At 38.1% G+C, this 17,694-nt stretch overlaps 1 protein-coding gene across 1 annotated transcript in view; it reads right to left on the bottom strand.

Moving 5' to 3' along the window:
• The window catches only part of LRRC8C (leucine rich repeat containing 8 VRAC subunit C), a 120,900-nt gene that overhangs the window by 53,562 nt on the left and 49,644 nt on the right, over window positions 1-17,694 (bottom strand). The window lies entirely within an intron of this gene.

Raw genomic sequence — 17,694 nt, 5'->3', positions numbered from 1 at the left:
GCAAACAACTTTGCCATATGGTCCTCATCTTGTAAGAGGGAAGATCTCATTAATGGTGGTGGTTGGGGGTGGACTGGGGAGATCTTTGTTTTTGTTTTGTACCTTCCCCTTTTTGGTCCCTATTCTTTTGACTTGGTATCTTTTCTCTATTTTTCTCTGATATTTTACTGTGAGCCTCAAACTTACCCCTTATCATCTCTTCTGATAAATGACTTGGTCCTGGAAACATCTATCTCTAGCTAGATGACAGAATATAAACGCATAGGGTGCCCGAGAGGTTCTGGAAAAAGCAGGAAACGCCACATCCTTTTCTTGGTCGGTATTCCCATTTCTCACAGCTTGGTCCTACTGCCTTTATTAGGATCCACGACTTGAAGTTACTCACTCATCCTGCTTCTGTGAGAAGAAATATTCTTTCCTTATCTTATGGCAATGAATAAGAGTGGCAGGGAGAACTAAAAAGAAAGTTCCTCTCTGTTTTGCCATCTTTGATGCCAATAATCTAGCTCACCTCATTTGTCCTTGTTATTAAAGTGTCTAATTAAAGAGCCTGGGGAAGGCTAAACTTATCACTTATTTTCCCAAGGCCTGTTTGTTTCCTGGCTCTTCCTTCCCTAATACTGAATGAAAGGCTGTTCAATAAACAGCCCAAAGAAAAGCCAAGACTCTTTGAATTTTTGGTGGTTATCTTTGGAAACCAATATAATGTTATCGAATCTGTCTTGCTGCTTTATCTGACTTTTTCTTAAGCAGTAATTTGTCTTCCTTTTGGATTTGTTTCTTAACAGTGTTGAAAATTCAACTGCTTGATGCTGTTCTCACTTCTGACCTATCTACTTGACATCTGTGCATTTGATATGATTTCCTTATTTTATCAAAACATAACTTTAACTATTTTGTTACTACCACTAGGCTGCAAACTTCTTGAAGGTAGAACTTATGCCATGCATATGTGTTCTCAAGACATGTTATAGGCAAGCCACACAAGCTAAATACAGTAACATTGTGTATTCTTAGTGCTATTAAAATTTCATACTTGTTCAAAGTTTGATTTTTTTAGACACTTCATGACCTCTTTTCTTCTCAATGAATCATTACAATCTCACTGCCCCAAATATTTTCTAGGTACAGATGTTCCAGCAGCCATTACAGACAGGCACTAGCTCAACTTAATTTCCAAGTTTGCTTTAGAAGCTATTGCCATATTCTACTTCACATCCCCTCACCACAATGTCTGGCGAACAAGAGGCCCTGAACAAACTACCTGTTAAATAAATAAATGAGTATATTCAGATGCTCAATCATGGAGCAATACTTGCCCAAATCAGATTTGGAGTGACCCTAATCAGCTGCAGTGACAAGTTCAATACCTGTGTTCCAGGCTACCTTCTTTGACAGATTTGGTTGTGTCCATCATGATAAGTTCCTGAACACTTTGGAAGGACCTGGGCATGTTCTCTGATGCGGGAAGAATTTCAGGAATAAAACGCACAAATATAGAGCAGTGGTTCTCAAAGTTTTTGATATCAGGACTCCTTCACATTGTAAAATAGAGGAGGTCTTCAAAAAGCATTTTTATGTAGACAATACCTATTAATATTTATATATTAGAAATTAAAAACAAGAAAAATTTTAAAGTAAATATTAACGCACTTAAAAATAAACCCATTTTTGTTAAATTACTTATATATTATGAAAATTATATTCTATAAAACAAAAAAATGAGAATAACGGCATTGTTTTACATTTTTTACAAATTTCTTTCACATCTGGCTTAAGAGAAGAAAACTGGGTCCTTATATCTGCTTCTGTATTCATTCTGTTGAGATATGCTGTCTTGACTGAAATTTATGAATCAGACATGTGTTTGGAAAAGGGAAAAGTATCTCCACAGCCTTTTCATAAAATTGTGGATATTAGTTTTTGATAATATTTCAAACTGACTTGGTTAGCTGCAATGTAGAATCTGAAAACTATCAACTTTTCAAACCCCTCATTATAAACCTCATTCATCTATTTGTACTTTGATGCATCTTTTACCCAGGCATGATTTTGTAACATCATGCATCGGTCATCTGGAAAATATTAGATCACTGAGTTATACAGCTCTTCCAAAAGCTGACAAATTATATTTAAAATCACATTCATTAATATCACCACTACTTTCATCAGAAAAGTTTTTTTTTTTTAATTATTATTTATTTATTCATTTTAGAGGAGAGAGAGAGAGACAGAAGGGGGGGAGGAGCAGGAAGCTTCAACTCCCATATGTGCCTTGACCGTACAAGCCCAGGGTTTTGAACCGGCGACCTCAGCATTTCCAGGTCAAGGCTTTATCCACTGCGCCACCACAGGTCAGGCCAGAAAAGTTTTTAAGTAATGGGCAACTGTCAAACTCATGGTGGTGAATCAAGATTTCCAAAATTCGAATCAGCACTTAAAAGTTTGAATTTCATTTCTGGCAGCAAATATTACCAGTTGTTTTCCTTAAAGTGTCACTTCATTCATTTTGAATAAATATCTTCCACATACTCAAGTCTAAATAATCAGGTTTTTATTCAAGTAAAAATGGTGTAACATGGTAAAGGAGCTAATTCATCTTTCAACTCAAATAAGGACTTTCTCTTGAGATACCCCCATCGTACTTTAAAAGGCAGCAGAAGTACTTTATATGTTCTTCCTCCTCATCTCAGTGTATTAATACAATATTCAGTCAAGGGTTGAGAGTTATAATTTTATAAATTATTATTATAAAAATAATAATTTTACTGCTTCAATGAAGACATTAAATGAAACTGGCAATTTTTTAAAGCAGTGTGTGCCAATGAAGAATACAATCTCTACAGTGCAGTCTGGTGTCTCTACCTTAATTCATGTTAAGGCACCTTACCCATCATTGCTTTTTGTGACATCAGTGAAAAAGGCAGAAAACATCTTAGCATTAAAAAATAATTCTGACCTTGTGGGACCCCTACAAAGATTTAGGCTACCAGTATTCCATGAATCATACTTTGAGAATCACAGACACAGAGGTTCACGTTCCTTGATCTATGGCTCTTTTTGACAAAGCAAAGTCCTGGACACTCATTATAGTTAAGGTGCCCCAAGTCTCTGGTTGCATTCACAGGCCTCATTCTCTTAACAGAAAACAGACTAAAAATCTAAGAAACTTAAGTATTATCTACTGCTTCCTAATACTGGCACAGCCTAGTTAAGATGGATTACAAGACATGTTAGAGCCTGACCAGGCGGTGGCGCAGTGGATTGAGCGTCGAACTAGGATGCGGAAGGACCCAGGTTCGAGACCCCAAGGTTGCCAGCTTGAGTGCAGGCTCATCTGGTTTGAGCAAAAAGTTCACCAGCTTGGACCCAAGGTCAATGGCTCGAGCAAGGGGCTACTCAGTCTGCTGAAGGCCCGCGGTCATGGCACATATGAGAAAGCAATCAATGAACAACTAAGGTGTCGCAACAAGAAACTAATGATTGATGCTTCTCATCTCTCTCCCTTCCAGTCTGTCTGTCCCTATCTATCCCTCTATCTGATTCTCTCTCTGTCTCTGTAAAAATAAATAAGTAAATAAAATTAAAAAAAAAAAAAAAAGACATGTTAGAGACATAGCTGGTCAAGATGGCATAGCTTTTTAGTGTTATAACTCTACTCTTAATGCACTTACCCTCTTTTGGGTGACTGTATGCACGTGTATGTTATGCTCATGTATGTACGTACATAGTGTACAATATACACACAGTTGTAAATACATACATTCAGACAATTTTTTAAACACAAGTCTCAAAGCCACTATCTGGCATAACATTAATCTTTGAAATTAGTTTTGATACAAAAACAAAAGGGGGGTGGTTAAAGGAGTTGACTTAAAAATTCCAAATATGAAAAGAGGGTTGATGGACCTTCTTCTTTCTGAACTGAAAAAAATTTGGTATTCTTCTTACACAAATTTCAGCACCTCTGAAAGTCATACAATACAGTGACAACTACAGTTGATTTCTCTTTCACTATCATTATAGTTTCCAATTGATTTGTGACTACTTCATTTTAAGCTGAAGAAACCACTTCTGAATGAACTGCTGGGTTTAAATAGTCCCCTCCCCCTGAAACTCAAATCAGCATAATTTTATTTTTATTAAATTTTCTTGTTTTAGAAATACAAATGATTACTTTTATGCTTCTTCCAATGCCAATTTCCAACTTGTTACTTAAGAATTTAGTTTGCCTAATTAAATAATATCTTTGTAAATATTTATTTCAACTTCAAGCAAGAGATGATATCTTACTTATTCAAAAATACATATACATAGTTTTACATTATTTCTGCTCTGTGTCCTTTTGCAGAAATCAATGCACACTTGATTTTATTAAAAACATTTATTATCAAAAGTCATTTTAATGGCTTTATTAGCCACAAACCTTTACCTTTCAAATTTATCACATCATATAATCCTTGGGTAAAGAGGTAAAGTTAGTTGCAAACCCAGAATTTCTTATTTCTTTCATTTATTTGGCTCTTCCTGAAACAGTGTCTTCATTCCCTCTCAGGAGAATTTTAGTATCTTATCTTCCAAAATCAATTACACAGAACAAATTCTACTTTATTAACCTGTGACTTTAAGAATATCCCACTTACCCTACTTTGATTCAAACCTGACTGTTAACACTGTTTTCTATGGCTGTTAGGAGGTACGGCTAACATTTGCTTTGTTCTATATTTTTTCTGACATCACATTTACTATTTATTTCTCTTTTAAGTGAGAAGAGGGGACAGACTCCCTCATGCGCCCCAATCGAGATCAACTCAGCAACTCTCGTTTAGGGCTGATGCTCGAATCAACTGAGCTATCCTCAGCACCTGAGGCCAATGCTCAGACCAACAGAGCCACTGGCTGCAAGAGAGGAATGGAGAGAGAAGGGGGAGAGGGAGGTGGAGAGGATCCAATAGTTGCTTCTTCTATGTTTCCTGACTGGGAATCAAACCCAGGATGTTCATATGCCAGGCTAATGTTCTATCCACTGAGCAAACCAACCAGGGCCCTGACATTATTACCTTTAGAAAGTACAATTATACACCTTTCAAGGAAACAAGGCCAATTCTACATGATAAGTAGCATATCAGTAACAAAATGAGTGGCTCCTTAAAAGAGGAATTTAAAAAGTCTAATAATTCCTGAGCACATAAAATATGAATTCTACAGAATAAAATCACACATATATTATTCATGTATGTTGCTAAATCTAACAGTCAATTCTCAGCCCTCACTTTTTTGTTCTATCAGCAGTACCAGCATAAAATGACCATTCTTCGCTTAACTCTCAGGACACCACAGTAGGTGTGGTGTGCCTTCTACTTCCCTGGCTGTGCCTTCTTTACCTCCTTTGCTGCTTTCTCCTTGACCTCTATCTTTGGAGTGCCCAGGGCTCAGTCTTTGGTACTTTGTTTCACCGAACTCATTCATTCTCCTGTAGATCACATCTAGTCATAATGCTTTATATAGCATTTATACTAAACACAAATTTTTATCAGTATCCAGAATCATAGAACCACCTGCCTACTTGACATCTCTATTTGGATACTTACTAGACACATTAAACTTCCTATGTCCCAAACCAACTCTAGTTCCATCCCTTATCCCCACCACCTCCGGTCACAGCAAAGCCCTTATCTTGCAACTTTCCTATCTCAGTTGATGGCAACTCCATCTTGCCAGCTGCGTAGGCCAAATATCTTGGAGTCATCCCTGATTCTACTTTGTCTCTTACAACCCCAATCCAATTTGTCAACAAACACTTCTTATATATTCCTTAATATATCATCTGTCTCTTCCTACAAGAATGTAAGTTTCATGAAGGCAGGGACTTCCTTTTTTGTTCTATTTTGTACAGTGATGTATCCCAACTACCTAGAAAGTACTGCTTGACATATAGTAGACACTCAATATTTTCCCAATAAATTGGTGAAGATGTAGTAATTATAATGAAGGAAGGGGGTGCCTTTAGTTTTAGAAATCATCATTGTAAGGGCAAAGTGTGTGTCTGAGTAGTGTCGCAGGACAGTCCTGCAGTGCAGGGCCAGGACATTAGCAGCTCTGAGGCTGGTGTGGAGACAAAGAGCAAGAAAGGAAGCGCCCAGCAATACCATGATTTATCTGTGGGTTCTTCTTAGTTGTACCCAAAGGCTCCATAAGTCAAAATCAAGTCATCAGGATATGTTCAAAACATCAATTATGAAACAACTGCTTTTCCTTTAGCCATGCAAGGATGGAAATAAAAAACAGGAGAAAAAGCCACATTTTCCAACTACATGAGAAATGCTATCTTTCTCTCTTGGGAGAATATGACTCTACATTGTGTTTTACTCTGTAGCTGAGGTACATATGACAAACTAGTTCTAGAAAAACCCACTGAAGGAGACTGTAATTGTGTGGCTCTATAGAAATATATTTAATTAAACAATTAAAATGGGTTATAAAACTGTAAAACTTGAAAGGCACTTCAGAGACCATTCACTCCATAAGTCTCATTTTAGGAGTGAAAAACGAGCCAAAACAGATTAAGTAACTTGCCCAAGGAATACAGCTCATGGTGAGCCATGACTTAATTCCCACTCTACTGCTCTTAGTTAATACATCAGCTGCCTCAAATGTAAAGAATCTAACACATACTAAGAAACAAACAGTTTAAAGAGAGTATCTCCTATACTCAATTTCTCTTTTCACATTCCCATTTGACAGTATAAAATTTAAAAAATATATTAATACATGTAAATGGTTCTTAAACTATAGTGCTCTTAAACATCCCCATAAGTGAGAACTTCAGACTTACATGAAAAGATGCAGATTGAACTTGCAACTCAACAGACTTCAGTATTATCATCTCCTTAGATATTTCTGTAATGTCACACATTAAGTTAATGGCCCCATTACATTATTTGGAAAATATTCAAATTGAGCTTAACTTGTTTTTCTAAGGATAGTAATAATGGGGAGCAAACATTACTCCTCCCTAGCAATTCTGATTCTCTTAACCAAGAAAGATATTATACCTCTTCCTCAAGAAAGATATATACTTTGCACATATTTAAAGAAAAATCCTTTTAATCACTCTACTTCAAGCCAAACATCTCAAGGGCTCTACTTTACATAACAGTTTCCAGTTAGGTTTACTGTATTCATAAGCCTTTGAATCCACTAAAGCTTGTTACATATGATCAGTAGCCGATTTTTTCTCTCACAAGCACAGATTACTTTCATTGACTCAGTCACGTGTTATATTATGAGATTATAAGATATGTCAGGTACTGTGCTAGCTTCTGGGAAGATGAAAGTGAACAAAACAGGCAAAGTACCTACTGTCACTCATATGTATTCTCATGGGAGAATGTTTATTAGACAAATTCCTGTAAAAGCATGAATTATAACTGATCTTCTTTGTACATGTAATTATTGTTTCCTGTGCCAATGGTGCACTTAAAGAGGCTGTTGTTTTTCTTTCACTGAGAACAGGGTTTACATCTTGTTTATCTCTATCTCTTTTAGAATATGGCACAATGCCTTTGAATAGATTTGCTAGATTGAATTAGACCTAAACATACACACATCCAATCAAACATTTTGCAGTAAAGACTAAACTCTTCTGTTATTATTTTGTTATAAAGTTTGTCACTACAATAAATAAATAAAAGAGTGACTATTACTGTATTGCTTCAGTCCACCACTAATGAGAATGTTTGAGAAGAGGAAAAGAGGGATAATTTATAATCTCAAAGTTAAGGTTCATTGAAATTTTAATGCACAATGTTCTGTCACTAGTTATAAAGATGTGTCAATCAATAATGTCTTGGGTTTTTTTTTAAGATTTTTAAAATTTTTTATTCGTTTTAGAGAGAGGAGAGAGAGGGAGAGAGAAGGGGGGAGAAGTAGAAAGCATCAACTCCCATGTGTGCCTTGACCAGGCAAGCCCGGGATTTTGAACCAGTGACCTCACTGTTTCAGGTCAACGCTTAATCCACTGCACCACCACAGGTCAGGCAATAATGACTTCTTAGGTCTCAGCTAGTATCCAATGACCAAATTTTGTGATCCCCTTATCAGAACATTACCCTGTTACAAAACAAGTAACGGAAAACAAATCCAAACACATAAGTCTTGTTTGTGATTTAATGGTTTGGAATACTGCATTTATAAATCTTGGTAAGATTTTTATTTCTTTGGGATATTTGTTAAAGAAGTTCAGCTACATGTGTATGTCACTAATAAGTATTGAATGCTTATTCTGTATATTTTAAGTAAGTTTAAATTCAGAAATCTTTTCTAAAATGAGGCTAAGGATGATTACCAGGTGTTACTCATTCTCTCCTTCATCTCTGTTATTCTGAATATTCCTCAAGTCTCTCTGAGAAATGTGGCTTCAGCTTTCTGCATCCTATTAGTCTTCTTGGTCACCTCTGGATTATTTGTTGTTTCTACCTCCTTTAAATTAGGTACAATTTTCCAGAAAGCAGAGTGTATACATAGCCACCTGCAAAGGTTCCTAAATCCTTGAAAAGACTGTGTGTTTCCCCTCAAACTCTGGATTCCATTCAAATGTGATTTAGACAAGGTTTCCATTCTCTTATCAGTCTGAACATCAAAAACTAAGCCTAGAATTCAATTGAGGAAATAAATCTGTACTGATTGCTTTTGAAGACTGTCTTCCTCCAATGGACAAAAAGAGACAGAAGTGTATCTCTAATCCACTCTTTCCCCTTGAGCAAAGGAAGTCCAATAATTCTAAGCAGCAAGCATAATTTGAACACAAGGACAGGCCAGAGAATCCAAATCAAATTTAGAAAGTCTACATGGAAGGCTTCTTTCTTCCTGATGAAAAATCCAAGGAGAGGAAGGTGAGGAAGTAAGATTCCTGCCCTTCAGGCCCTGGCTGGTTGGCTCAGCGGTAGAGCGTTGGCCTGGCGTGCGGGGGACCCAGGTTCGATTCCCGGCCAGGGCACATAGGAGAAGCGCCCATTTGCTTCTCCACCCCCCCTTCCTCTCTGTCTCTCTCTTCCCCTCCCGCAGCTAAGGCTCCATTGGAGCAAAGATGGCCCGGATGCTGGGGATGGCCCCTTGGCCTCTGCCCCAGGTGCTAGAGTGGCTCTGGTCGCGGCAGAGCGAACCCCCCGGAGGGGCAGAGCGTAGCCCCTGGTGGGCGTGCAGGGTGGATCCCGGTCGGGCGCATGTGGGAGTCTGTCTGACTGTCTCTCCCCGTTTCCAGCTTCAGAAAAATACAAAAAAAAAACTTAAAAAAAAAAAAAGATTCCTGCCCTTCAGAATATTCAAACTAATGTTTCCTGCTTATTTTTTTACCTTCTCGAGTTTAGAGTAGCCTAAAAAAGGCAGGGGCCCTTTTATTTCATATTGCTAGCCCAAAATGCTCCATAGTCTGTTGAATTAAATTCCAAATGATTCTGTGGGGCAAAAAATTGCCATTTTTGTTTCAATGGGAAGTTTAATGTGTTTTACACAAATATAGATACACTGGTACTTACAGAAAACATAGTCAACCAAAAGTGAAGCTAAAGCAACTTATCAAACCTTCCCCACTGAGCTTTTTATTTTTAATTGAGTAAAATTTTTAACAAGTAGGAAACAAAGTAACACTGCTCAGGAAATTAAAAGACTAATGGGTTTATAGTATGATCGTTTCTATTGTTCTTTTTTTTAAAGAGAAAAACTTCATTTTTACAGAAACCTACCATTTAAAATTTCCCTTTTAAGATCAGGGGTCATGGAAGGGTTTTTAATAGCAGAAAAACTAACTGTAAATAATTCTGTTTGGGGGTTTTCTAGAAGGTTCTCCAGATGTCAGCTCTTTGACTCTCCCGTTGGATGTGCTCAGTAAAATGATGGAAGAAAGAAGTTCGAGTCTTTAAGCCTCCAGGAAAAAAAACCCACAATTCTGCAGGAGGATATCAGCAACTACCAGACGTTCATTGTCAGAATATTCAAAATGATGTGAATGCACCTGAAAATTAGAATATTTGATTTTTGTCCATCCAACCAATAAATATTTAATTCAAGAATTTGTGCCTGCCAGAAAAATATTTTTGGGGTTGTCTCTAAACTTAGCATATTGATTTAATGGTCATCTTTTCCAAGTCAAACATTATATGAGTTTCTTCTTCCAACTTGCATTTCTCAAAGCAAAGCTAAAAAAAATCTACCATGATGATAATCGATGCTCAAGTCTCAGATTCTAGAATCTGAGGGAGAGTCTAAAAGGCTTCTTTATATGAGGCTCTACGAGATACGGTCAAAGGCTACCTGCCTCTCAGACCTAGACTGTGCCAAAAATCTACATGAAAGAAATGTTTTGAAAATATGAATCATTCATTAAAATACATCTGTTTCTGAAGATGTTATTTAGTTAAAAACACAAAAAAACAATAACAACAAAAACTATCACAAAAGGAAACAGTGACACTTGGTGATATCAATGCAAAGGTCAAGTGATTTGTGTGGAGATATAAGCAGTAGTAGCAGGAGCCCCTGGTGCTAACACTGTAACCGGAGTGTTTAATCCCCCTTTGCTTTGCGGACTCCTATACACCCTGCACAGCTCAGCTCCAGCACCACCTGCTCACGGACACCTCCCTGATCCCTGACCAGGTCAAATCGGCCCTGGAGCCTCTCATAGCACCGAGGGCCTCCCTTGATAGCCTGTCACAGACACCACTTTCTATTCATCTGTGTGGTTCTTGGATTAATCTTGGTCTCCACTGTTTTCCCAGCACATACTTTGGCACATAATAGGTGTTGAATCTATATTCACTAAATAAATGAAAAACTAAAAACAAATTTACAAGAATACTGTAAGGGTGAGATTGCAAGTGCATTCTTTTGAATATGTTGTCAGAAAAAACAAATAGAGGAAAAAAATTTAAGTCCATTAGCTAATTTGGAATAAGACCCAACTCAGTGCCATCTTTACAAACTGTATAGTATTTTAGAATTGTTCACTTGCAGTTGCTATTATTAGTAAAAAAAAAAACAAAAAACAGATGGCTTCAGGCCAGATAAAGTTTTCCTGAGAAAACCATCTCAAAGATATTGAGAGTGCTACCAAACTTTTAAAAATAGTTGAGAGACCTAGAAAACTAGATTCTTCTGAAGGCAAGCAATGCATCAACTTGCAGGTGGCACTGGTTATCTGGAGAGGGTTTCAGAAGTGGTTTTGTTCGGTGCCTTCATCACTGGAATGAAAAGGTGGACTGCAGCTGCCTGAAAGAAGCAAAACTAGTTCAAGAGTTGTTAAACTGGAAGGTTTTAACTATTAATCACAAATACTAAAAAAAAAAAAAACCTGTATAGAAAGGTGATAAAGATTTATTTAAAACTTTAGTAGGAAAAACTAAGGAAGAAACAAGAAAAAAACATTTAAAAGCCAAATACTTCAAAACATTTTGGAAGTTCTGAAGTTAAGTGGGCTTTAGGAAAGGGTGATTGATCTTCTGGGTAGCTTAGGGTCAAGGGGTAAGGGAGGTTTACAGAAAAACTGCGGGAATTTGTTTGTTTTCATTTGTTGTTTAATGTTGATACTATTTTCAGATGACCCATGTTAAAAACTTAGCAATGTTAAATAAAATTTTTTCCACAAAAACAAAATACATGTCCACTTAATGAAGAAACTGTTTACTTCTACTAAATGTCCTTTGTTATAAACAAGGTCAGTGCTGGGATTCTCATGAGAAATAAGTGGGGTTTGGGAAAATGAGGTGGGGAATGTCAGAGCACCTTAATTCACCCGGGTCCTTTCTGAAGGCTGAGAAATTATCATTGGTGATTGCTACTCCAGGAGCATAAAGTTTCTCAAGGTTTAATGCAGTGTTTTTGAAAACCTTAATATCCCTAGCATCTACTACAGTGCCTAGAAGCATTATTCATTCTTTTTACAAGTACAAGAGTAGTTTTCATCTATAAGATATTGAGCACAGTAATGTGGATATAACAATGAGTAAGAGAGACGTATCCCCTGTCCTCATGCACCTTACATTAGAATGGAAAGACAAATAGTAAATAATTACACAAAACAATTTAATCATAATTGTGGTAGGTATGAGTGGGAGTTCAGGAAGTATACTGAAGTTCCTGAGCCACTGGGGGTTTAGTTAGCAAGCGATGACCGCATGGGAATGTAGGACAGGTAGGAACAGTCATCCAGGCAGAGCGGGAGGCCAGGGCCAGGAGCTCATTCAGGCAGCATGCAAGGTCTGCAGTGTGATGGCTTTCTGTTCCCCCTTTGCCCTCTATCACGCATTTTAAATAGTTTGTTTTTGTTTATTTTGAATAAACAAAAGGTTGGACCTCCAATTTTCTATCTCTGGAGACACAGGGTAGGGGTAGCCTGGGCTGGTCCAGATCTCACAAGACCAAGAGCGCAACAACTTACATGTTCTCCCACTGAAATGGCAAAAAGCCACCAAGAGTCTTTAAGGTATTTATAAAAATGTACCCAAAGCAACATTTTTGTAGATGCCTGTAGACCACAGCAGTTTCACCTTGTACCCTGCTACTAACTTTGCCTTCTAAAACATAGAAACCAACCTCCCTGGCATCTCCTGGATCATCCTCCCCCTGATATCTCCGCTCATCAATTCCGTGTAAAGATGCCCAAAGCCCTGGATGAGTAGCCATCATGAGTAGTAGCCTGGATGAGTTTACAAAATTCTCATCACAAATAGGGAACATTGTTCTGGAATCTCAGTGGGCCAGTCATACCAGTGAGGGGCTGCTCAGTAATTTCCTTGGACTGAACACAAGTGGCAACTATGAGGGCCAAAGGCTGTTGTTCTCCCCTGCATTTATCCTAACATGGGCCAGCCTGCAGGGCAGGCACCTCTTTCAAAATCCAGGTAGAATTCCTGCTGAGGAGCTGACTTCTGATTTACACACAGGAAATTCTGTCTTTGGTCAGAGGATAGTCTCCTTTGGTCTGCTTTTTAAAAAATATTATTCTTTGTTCCCTTTGCTATATATATCCTTCCTTCTTCCTTTTATTTCTTCCTCCTTCCCTCCCTTTTTCCTTCCTTCCTCTCTTTCAACATTTTTTATCCAACTACTATGTCCCAAATATTGAGGATAAAAGACAAATAAGTGGCCCTGGGCAGGTGACTCAGTGGTAGAGCGTTGGCCTGGAGGGTGGATGTCCTGGGTTTGATTCTTGGTCAGGACACACAGGATAAGCAACCATCTGCTTCTCCACCCCTCCCCTACCCCCTACTCCTTCTCTCTCTTTCTCTTTCTTTCTCTCTCTCTCTCTCTCCTCCTCCTGCAGCCATGGCTCGATTGGTTTGAGTGCATGGGCCCCAGTAGCTGAGGACAGCTCTGTGGAGCCTCCACTTCAGGTGCTAAAAATAATGGTCCCACATGGACAGAGCATCGATGGGGTTGCTAGGTGGGCCCTAGTCAGGGCACATGTGGGAGTCTATCTCCCTTCCTCTCACTTGGAAAAGAAGGGGGAGAAAGATAAATAAGAAGCTATAGTCGAATACGTGGACAACAGATCTATAAACAAGAAGTCTCAAAATATGTTATCCCTTCTCTTTGCTCCTCTGCTCTTTGCATGGATTCAAACCCAGAGGGTGTGTGTGAGCCAGAACACCACTGAGAAAGATATATGACAACTAGTCATTTAACCCCTGTGGGTACCTTGCCAAGAGAAGGGTAGAGATATAATGCCTGGCATGCGATTGCCTTGGGATGAAGCAAAAATGAAAAAAATAAACAGGCATCTTAACTTTTAGAGTCTGAAGTTAGAAACAGATGGGATAGATTTTTTTTTGATAAATCCTGCTACATACTCTTGCAACTTGTTAATCAAAACTCAAGAACCAAATAGATTTGCATAATAAAAGGTACTATTTGAGATGAGATACTATTTATTCAATATTTCCATTCATTGTCTTTTTTTAACACAGAATACTGCATTAGTTCTACATATATAACAATGATTTGATATATGTATATACTGTGAAATGACTACCAGAATAAGCTTAGTTAATATCCAGTTACAATTTGTTTTTTCTTGTGATGAAAACTTTTAAGATCTGTTCTCTTAGCAACTTTGAAATATATAATACAGTATATATTGTTAACTATAGTCACTATGGTGTACATTATATCTATGAGACTTATTTATCTTTTAACTGGAAGTTTGTACCTTTTGACCACCTTACTCATTTCACACTTCCTCCCTGCTTCTGATAACCACCAATCTGTCCTCTTTATCTGAGTTTAGTTTTTATTTTTAGAGTCTACGTATGAGTGAGATCACACAGTATTTGTCTTTCTTTGTCTCACTTATTTGTCATAATGCTTTCATGTTGCATAAGGTCCATTCATGATTTTGCAAATGGCAGGATTTTCGTGGTTTTTCTGGCTGAATTAAATGTATATATTTGCTTTGTCTCTTCTTCCACTGATGAACACTTCGGTTGTTTCCATGTTTCGGCTTTTAATAATATGGGAGCTGCAATAAATATGGGAATGCAGGTATCTTTCCAAGTAACTGTTTTTATTTCCTTTGGATAAATACCTAGAAGTACATATTGGGAGTTCTTCTTTTAGTTTTCTGAGGGCCATCCATACTGTTTTGCACAGTGACGACACCAACATACATTCCCACCGACAGCGCACATGGGGTCCCCTTCTTCCACATCTATGCCAACACTTGCTATTTATCTTCTTGACGATAGCCATTCTAATAGGTATGAGGCAATATTTCCCTGTGGTTTTTTTTTTTTTTTTTTTCTGAAGCTGGAAACGGGGAGAGACAGTCAGACAGACTCCCGCATGCGCCCGACCGGGATCCACCCTGCACGCCCACCAGGGGCTACGCTCTGCCCACCAGGGGGTGATGCTCTGCCCCTCCGGGGCGTCGCTCTTTTGCGACCAGAGCCACTCTAGCGCCTGGGGCAGAGACCAAGGAGCCATCCCCAGCACCCGGGCCATCTTTGCTCCAATGGAGCCTCGGTTGCGGGAGGGGAAGAGAGAGACGGAGAGGAAGGAGAGGGGGAGGGGTGGAGAAGCAGATGGGCACTTCTCCTGTGTTCCCTGGCCAGGAATCGAACCCGGAACTTCTGCACGCCAGGCCGACGCTCTACCACTGAGCCAACCGGCCAGGGCCTTCCCGGTGGTTTTGATTTGTGTTTTCTTATAATTGGTAATGTTCAGCACAATTTCATGTACTTGTCGGCTATTTATAGGTCTTCTCTGGAAAAAAAAAATGTTTTTGGACCTTCTGCTTGATTTTTAAATTAGATTTTTTTCTATTGAGTTGTAGGAGTTCTTGATCTATTTTGAATATTAACCCCTTATCAGCTATATGATTTACAAATATTTTCTCCCATTCCGTAGGCTGCCTTTTCATTTTGCTATGACTTTTTTGCTTTGCAGAAGCTTTTTAGTCTGATGTAGTCCCACTTGTTTATTTTGCTTTTGTTGGCTTTGTTTAGGTGCCAATTCCAAAAAATCACTGCTAAGAGTGATGTCAAGAATCTGACCTCTGCTTTCTTCTAGGAGTTGTAAGATTTTGGGTCTTAAGTTCACTTCTTTAATGTATTTTGTGTTGATTTTTGTGTATGGAGTAAGACAGTGACCCCATTTCATTCTTTTGTATATGGCTGTCCAGTTTTCCCAACACCTTTTATTGAAAAGACAATCCTTTCCCCATTGTATATTCATTCATTATTGCTTAAGCTGGCATTTTTTTCCAGGTGAGAGGGTCCAAAGCACTTTCTAATCCCTAGTGGGATGTATAATCTCCTAAATACTTAAACACTACACCAACAGTTCGTCAGCTATTAAGACTATAGAAAAGCAGAAAACAGATGTGCAAAAAAAGTCATTACAGAAATTAAACTAGGAAAAAAATCATAAAAACATGAGTGAGTCAGCATGAGGGTATAATAGCTGTAAAGGTAACAACTTCAAAGAGAAAATGAAATTATTTGGGTTGCCCTAGTAACACCAAGATAAAATGTAGAAGTGAAAATGTGGGACTTGACATTAAGAGAACTTTCTTCAACATAAGGTCTCTCACATCATGGAATGAACTTTACTATGGCAACAGGCAAAAAACATGTAAACGGATTTAAGAAAGAAAGTATCCAAGGGAGTGGGAGGCACAGTAATAAGGACTAAGCTGAACTAATAAATATTCTGTACCTTTCTTTTCTTTAACTCAGGGTCGGGAACCTATGGCTTGCGAGCCAGATGTGGCTCTTTTAATGGCTGCATCTGGCTCGCAGACAAATCTTTAATAAAAAAAAAAATAGGAGATGACGTCAGAGTAATGGCGGGGTAGGAAGCGATACCGATAAATCTCCCCCAAAACTCAACAAGATCTTCAACCAGAAACAGAAAAACCTATACTTGGAGCTTCCAGATGCTTTGCAATACACCCAAAGGTATGATTGAGTGAAAAATTGGCTAAATATATAACCAAACCCCGAAGGAAATAGGGAGTAAGAAATGCTCCTCCTTCCTCACTAACCTAAACAGGGCGGCTTTCTCTGGTAACTGTGAATATAGAAACTGAGGCGGGCAAAGGGGGTGCAAATACGAAGGAGAAATAAAAACATTCACAGATACAGAAAAGATGAGGGAATTTATCATCAGAAAACCCCCACTCCAGGAATTACTAAAGGGGGTTCTCCAATCAGATACAAAGAACAAAAAAAAAAACAGAGCCACAAGTAAAAGCTCCAAGAAGAACACAATAAAACCAAATTTAAACTGTGACAACAACAAAAAGAAAGAGGGGAAGAAGATGGAGATTAACAATAGCAAAGGACGATGGAGTGCAAAAGTACTCACAAAATAGTTCGCTACAATGAACAGGGTAGGGACCCTTTTCATTACTCAAAGGTAACCACCATTGAAAAAACCACCACAGAAGCACATGAGATAAAAAAGATAGCAACAGAGGAAAGATGTATGGAATACAACCAAATAAAAACAAAAGATAGAAAAACGAAAGAGAAGGATCAAACAAGACACAAAACTAACAGAAAGCAAGATATAAAATGGCAATAGGGAACTCACAAGTATCAATAATTACACTAAATGTAAATGGATTAAACTCACCAATAAAAAGGCACAGAGTAGCAGAATGGATTAAAAAAGAAAATCCAACTGTATGCTGCCTACAGGAAACTCATCTAAGTAACAAGGATAAAAACAAATTCAAAGTGAAAGGCTGGAAAACAATACTCCAAGCAAATAACATCCAAAAAAAAGCAGGTGTAGCAATACTCATATCGGATAATGCTGACTACAAGACAGGAAAAGTACTCAGAGACAAAAATGGCCATTTCATAATGGCTAAGGGGACACTGAATCAAGAAGACATAACAATTCTTAATATATATGCACCAAACCAAGGAGCACCAAAATATATAAGACAGCTACTTATTGATCTTAAAACAAAAACTGACAAAAATACAATCATACTTGGAGACCTCAATACACCGCTGACGGCTCTAGATCGGTCATCCAAACAGAGAATCAACAAAGACATAGTGGCCTTAAACAAAACACTAGAGCACCTGGATATGATAGACATCTACAGGACATTTCATCCCAAAGTGACTGAGTATACATTTTTCTCCAGTGTACATGGATCATTCTCAAGAATTGACCATATGT

Source organism: Saccopteryx bilineata, chromosome 3 (assembly GCF_036850765.1).
Source record: "Saccopteryx bilineata isolate mSacBil1 chromosome 3, mSacBil1_pri_phased_curated, whole genome shotgun sequence".
NCBI classification, from domain to species: domain Eukaryota; kingdom Metazoa; phylum Chordata; class Mammalia; order Chiroptera; family Emballonuridae; genus Saccopteryx; species Saccopteryx bilineata.
Note: the sequence above shows the minus strand (reverse complement) of the source record. Positions and strands in the feature narration are given on the sequence as shown.